The 6,145-nt window shown below is 35.3% G+C and overlaps 1 non-coding gene across 1 annotated transcript; it reads right to left on the bottom strand.

Moving 5' to 3' along the window:
* Nucleotides 1–5,798: 5,798 nt before the first annotated feature.
* Nucleotides 5,799–5,872, bottom strand: TRNAD-GUC (transfer RNA aspartic acid (anticodon GUC)). The gene has a single exon. It is a non-coding gene; the product is annotated as a tRNA-Asp (tRNA).
* Nucleotides 5,873–6,145: the final 273 nt, after the last annotated feature.

Here is a 6,145-nt window from a genome sequence, read left to right as displayed (position 1 = left end):
CTACATCCATGGCACGCCCAACACCTCAAAAGATACTACCACTAGTTCGACATATTTCTCGACATTTCTATGTTTCTCCATTATTTGGACCAACTAAGCTTATTGTAACTAAATCTTCGACAGGACGATCTTCCTGCTAATAAAGTATTCGACATTCGACGTGATACTTGAGTTTTTATGTTCATCCTGAAATAAGTTTCTCAAGCAGGGGGCATCATATGAATATCTACATATCTACGACCTGAATATCTACATATCTACGACCAATAAAGAAACTCAAAACTGGGACGGACTTAGAAGCACGCCGATAAGCTAAAAGCCAAATCAGTGAAACCAGGGAAAATAATCCCGAGGTGCTGAAAAAGGCACGCGTACAGGCCCAGCAAGGTTAAAACAGAAAACATGCAAGCCTAACCGATCAACGAAACCCGCGGGTAGAAAATCATATGGCAAAAGTCAAAATAGATTAAAAACCCGAGGGTGTTGATTTAACTTGGGGTAAAAAACCGGCAGAAGCCAAATATGTTAGAAACCTAAGGGTACCGACTAAACTCAGGGTATAAAAGCCATTGGCAAAAGCCAAGTGGATTAGAAACCCGAGAGTAAACCCTGAGGTATAAAACATGGGCAAAAGCCAAATAGGTTAGAAACCCAAAGGTATCGACATTAGTTCTGTTAAAGTTAGATCCCAAGGCCAAAAGTAAATGGTTTAAACTCAGATGAGAATAAAACCATGCTCAGGAGACTTTATTATGATCAACGAAAATTGGAAAAAACTTCCAATTCATGAATAGTATCGACAAGTTCAACGCACAAAACAGTGGCAGGAACCAAGCACTAAAATCCAAAATGGGATCAAAAGCTTTTGGTAGAAGCCCTGTGCTTAGCAACCTTCTCATTTTTAGCCACTGATATACGATGATCTCGTGGTAACGACAAGCCACAAGTACTCTCAAAACAAAGATCTTTACACAATTATTCGTCTTCTGTTTAGAAAGTGGGGGTCATTATTATGGAGAACAAAAATGACCCGAAACGGGATAAGGAGTTGAAATCTGAGATCATTGATTGGGGGAGACTGGCCCGTGACGTAACGGGCCGGCCCAAAGAGCGACCTAACGCTGGGGCAGAGAACGAGGAAAGCGACTGGCGGAGAACTAATCGGGCCGAGAGGGCTCGGTCCCGACCCCTGCTCGGTCCCGACCCCTGCTCGGTCCCGACCCCTTCTCGGTCCCGACCACTTCTCGGCCAGTCGAGTTTGGTGTGTGCGAGAAGAAGAGCCGGAGGGTCAAAATTCACACATCAACAAATATCTAAGTCAGTTTCAAAATTTTCCAAAATAATTTCTATTGGAATATTTTCTTACAATTTCTCTACATTCCACATTTATCGAGGGTCTTCTTCCCCTTTCCACAACTTGTTTTTTCGACTTATTCATAATCTTCTATGTAGTTCGTTTTTCATGTTTCTCATTGTTTATTTTCTGGTTTTTGTTTTTTAATTTTCCAATTGTCTCAATTTAAATATTCTTGCGAGATTACTTCGACCGTCGTTAACTTTTCCTATGGAAATTAATTAATTTTTTTTGACATTTCTTTTATAGTGGCTTTACAATTTTAGGTGTCTCAAATCTCGACGGCTACAATTTTTTTTTTTTTTGAGACGAACATCTTGGGTATGATCTCATACTATTTTTGTTTTAATGCTTTCCCTCTATATAATCATCCTTTTCATTTTCAAACAACTCTGTAATTTTTAATGTTTTTGTATATCTCATTTTTCTATATACGGAACTTGTATGATATAACAATCAACATGAATAGGCAACTTATGTAAATGCATGATATTATACGTATATACCCATCATAAATGTCATAAAATACATACCTCATTTCGTCCTCATACCTATCCTAATGGTATTTTTATTATATACCACTTATTGCTATACACAAAACCATAGGGTTATGCCAATGAAAATTTAACTTAGGTAAAAAAAGTAGGGCAAATTGTATAAACCATGCCTAAAGTATCATTATTGTTACAATTGCACTCATAAACTTTCAATTATAAAAATTAAACCTTTAAATTTTTAGAAGTGAAATTCACCCCCTAAAATATGATGATTATTACAATTACACCTCCAAACATTTAATTGTAAAATTTTTTATCTTTTATTTTTTTATTTATGAAATTTTAAGAATAATTTTTTAAAATAGAAAGTTGAGGGGTGCCAGTTTTTCATTTCATGAAAGTTCTGTTGGGTGTGTTGCCCTAAACTCGTAGTTTCTATTTATGTAAAAACAAATGTATATTCAATAAAGTTTTATTCAATCAATTTGTTGTTGAATTCATAGCATTGCATTGTCCAAAATCCAATAAACTAAACATCCAAGGTTATTATCATGTAACCAGGACAGTTATCTATTGGGTATATATTTGATATACCCATGATATATTAGGTATATATTTGATATACCCCTGATATACAAGTGAACAATGTTCTGTGAATAACCTAAAGGATCTATAGTATATGGATAAGGCTGGGTACCTTATCCTGACAACACTATGGATACAACCCACTTTGTAAATGTTACAGACGATTCAATACAGGTCGTTCGTGTGGAGACATGCGAATGAGGGTATCATATACAATGAGTTTATATAAGATCGGACCGCGAAATAGTCAATCTTTAGATGTAACACCATTAACTAACAGATTGTTATTTCTTAGGATGACTTGGCAACTCATTCTCAATCCTGAGTGAGTCTGGACTCTTGCCTGTGAGGGCTCGTCCTTTGATCTGTATGGGTGAGAGTGGCCCGAAACGCCGACTTAATATTCGTACCATATTGGGGATGAGACTGAGTAGGGAGCTGGGAACATAACTTCACAAGATGGAATTCACTCATCCCCGACTTTAGGGAATAGACGAGTGTTCTCTTAAATACTAACTCCAGGACTTGAACAAGGGGCCCCACCCTCTCACTGGCCCGAGAGGGACTTCCGGTTATTGGTCAGACCATAACTGGGTTGTTCATTAGAGGAGCAGTTATATTTAAGGAGTAAGATGTAATACAGGGGTAAAACGATAATTTGACCCATCTGTGGTAACGAACACTCGTGAAGGATTAACTTGTCATTAATGGTCGTATATCCGTGGACACGAAAACATTCTGCAGTGAGAGCAGCTGCGGGTCTTTAGTGGAGTGACCCATAGTTAACAAATGTTGATTAACTCGGTCAATGAGTTTGACCGTTTAATCTTGTATCGTTGGAGCTTCTGATCTGTAGGTCGATTAGGTCCCCTTGCTAGCTCATAACGGGTAAAACGAGCATCAAGTTTTTGGAAAATTTGAAATGTTCAAATTGCTCCAGGGATTATATGTATAGTGATACATTATGATATATAGTTAATTCTAATTCAAACTATATATTATGAGAGAAATTATTTAAATGAGATTCAAATAAAATTAATATGAATATGATTCATATTAAAACTATAGGTTAAAAATAATGTGCATAAGTTGTACATTACAACTATATATGATTCTTTTTTCGTAATAAATAATTAAGTGTTAATTATTTATTTGATTTATATATATATATATTAATGGTTAATTAGATTAATAATTAATAATTATTTATTAATTAATAGGATTAATTAATTAATTAATTATATATATATATGTTAATTATTATATATATTAATTAATTACTTATTTATTTATTTATTAATAATATTAATTAATATATAACTCCCCTGCAAAAATGGGGAGTGGGGAGTTAAGCGACGTGGGGTAACTCCCCATGTCACAATTTTTGTTTTTGGTTTATTGTAGAAAAGTTCTGCAAAAACAGTACAACGAAGCCCAAAGAACTCCCGTCATCTCTCTCAAGCTCTCTCTTCTCTATTTTCCATAGATCCATATTGAACGCTCCCACAAGCGTGTTCTAGATATCCAGAGGATAGCACGGAAGGTCTATTGATGAATGAAGATCATCGCTTGCGCTGTGGGATTCACATCCCATCAAATTCGAGGGTTTAATTTTTACAATTGAATGTTGGGGAGTGTAATTGTAACCATCATCATATTTTAGGGGTGCAATTTTTTCACTTATAAAAATTTAAGGATTTAATTTTTACAATTGAAAGTTTGTGGGTAATTGTAACAAGGTTAAAATACTAGTTTGGTCCGGTACTTTTAGGTTTGGTCCATTTTGATCCCTGTACTTTAAAAATGTCCATTTTCGTCCATGTACTCTTTCCTTTTAGTCCTTGTCGTTAAACTACCGTTAATGAACTAACGAATTCATGACGTAACATTTTGAATTAGAGAAATACGTGCCTACATGTCCTCCACCTACCAAATAAACCGTGTCAGTTATGTTATATCAAATCCCCTATTTTAGGTTAAAAATTTGAGTCTGGTCGATATCAAAACTTATCCTTTCTTCCCGTGGCTAGCCTCCTTTCATTTTGTATTTCTGTTTACAATCAAGTTTTTGTTCATTTTGTATTCTATTTACAATCGATTTTTTGAGTTTGGTTTCTTCGGCTTTCATTAAGAGCGTCGTTTGCAAACCTCAATCACATTGGGGCTTTTGTTTGAAATCATTGGCTTTCGAGTCTTATGCAACTGTATCTCTAGTAGGTCATATTTGAGTGTACTAAAATTTATCTTTAATTAATAAAATTAAAGGAAAGTATTTCTCATTCCAAAACCTAGTTCTCTATTTTGAGTTTTTTAGTAGCTATTGGCCACTGGATTTTCTTAATTGCTTTACATAAATATTAAGATGAGTTCTTGGATATAAAAATAGTTTGTAAATGATTCCACTTTTTTAACAATTTTGTTTAACCTCTTTTTCCTTAATTTGTTTAACTTTTGATACTATCAATTCCTAAATTAAGAAATTCACAAGTTTTGTGTCTTTATGGAATGGTAGATTAATCTAAAAATATATGGTTATCAATGTTACTACCTGATTAAGAAAGTTCTTAAATATGAGATGCTCAAAATTACGAAATATCTTGACTAAGTACATTGGTTTTTTACCGGTGATATTAAGGATATTTCCTCAAAGTTTAAAGGAGAGTTGCAATTTAAAGAGTCCCTGGTATTTGTTTTGGAGAAGTTTAGGAAAAGATTTGAGAACAAAGCCACCACCTATTTTCTTTATCGATACTTGGCGATGTATTCATTGTTTTGTTTGTGGTTTTCAATTCATTTTGAAGTGCCCAATTCATGCTACTCAGAAATCAAAGTCATTGTAAAATCTTGTGTGTGGTGGAAGAGAAAATCTCTATTTTCTACAATTCCAATACTCGACTACCCCGATTCTGTCTTAAGCATCATAACCTGTGTGGCAAGAGTCACATCGGTCTTTAGTGCTATTCTGTTTTGCAGGTCTTGTCAATCACTTTTATTCTAGAAAATTGGTGCGAATTTGGCGGAATCCCAAGGGGCCAAATTTCTACATCAACAATTGACGCCATATGTGGGAAAGACTAAGATCTAAAAGTCAAGATGATTGACAACAAATTTAATGAGAACTGCTGGATACGAGGAAATCTTGGGAGAAACAAATCGACATGGATTATGGAGGCTCATCACAACTCTTTCTCTCATCAATCAGTACAAATAGAAATTACCACATTTTTTTGATGAAAAATGTGGAAAAAAAAATAAGAGAGATCCCGTTTGTTTGGGATAAAATTAAGTTATATTATTTGTTCTCTCTTTCACAGGAAAGGAAGAGCTGAATTGATGTATTTTTTTATTAGATTTGTATCCATCGGGACTGACGGGGCTCGAACCCGCAGCTTCCGCCTTGACAGGGCGGTGCTCTGACCAATTGAACTACAATCCCAGGGAAATAAAGTGTCCAACATATGTTGTTGACAATGAATGCCATACGACTCGGGGTTGCCCCTACCTGAGGTAGTCGAGGGAAAAGCAAATCGATAAGTTCTAAGTCAAGACCCACAACAAACGAATCAAAAAATTCAATCCTGGGTAAGTTAATCAACAGCTAGTCAAAGAACTTGAATTGGGGCAAACATAGAAGCAGGCCGATAAGCTAAAAGCCAATCAGTGAAACCGCGGAAAAGCATACATACAAGCCCAACAAGGTTAAAACAGA

The sequence above is a fragment of the Momordica charantia genome, assembly GCF_013281855.1.
Source record: "Momordica charantia cultivar OHB3-1 chromosome 11 unlocalized genomic scaffold, Mcharantia_2.0 BLBB01000011.1, whole genome shotgun sequence".
NCBI classification, from domain to species: domain Eukaryota; kingdom Viridiplantae; phylum Streptophyta; class Magnoliopsida; order Cucurbitales; family Cucurbitaceae; genus Momordica; species Momordica charantia.
This window is presented reverse-complemented; position numbering and strand designations above follow the sequence as displayed.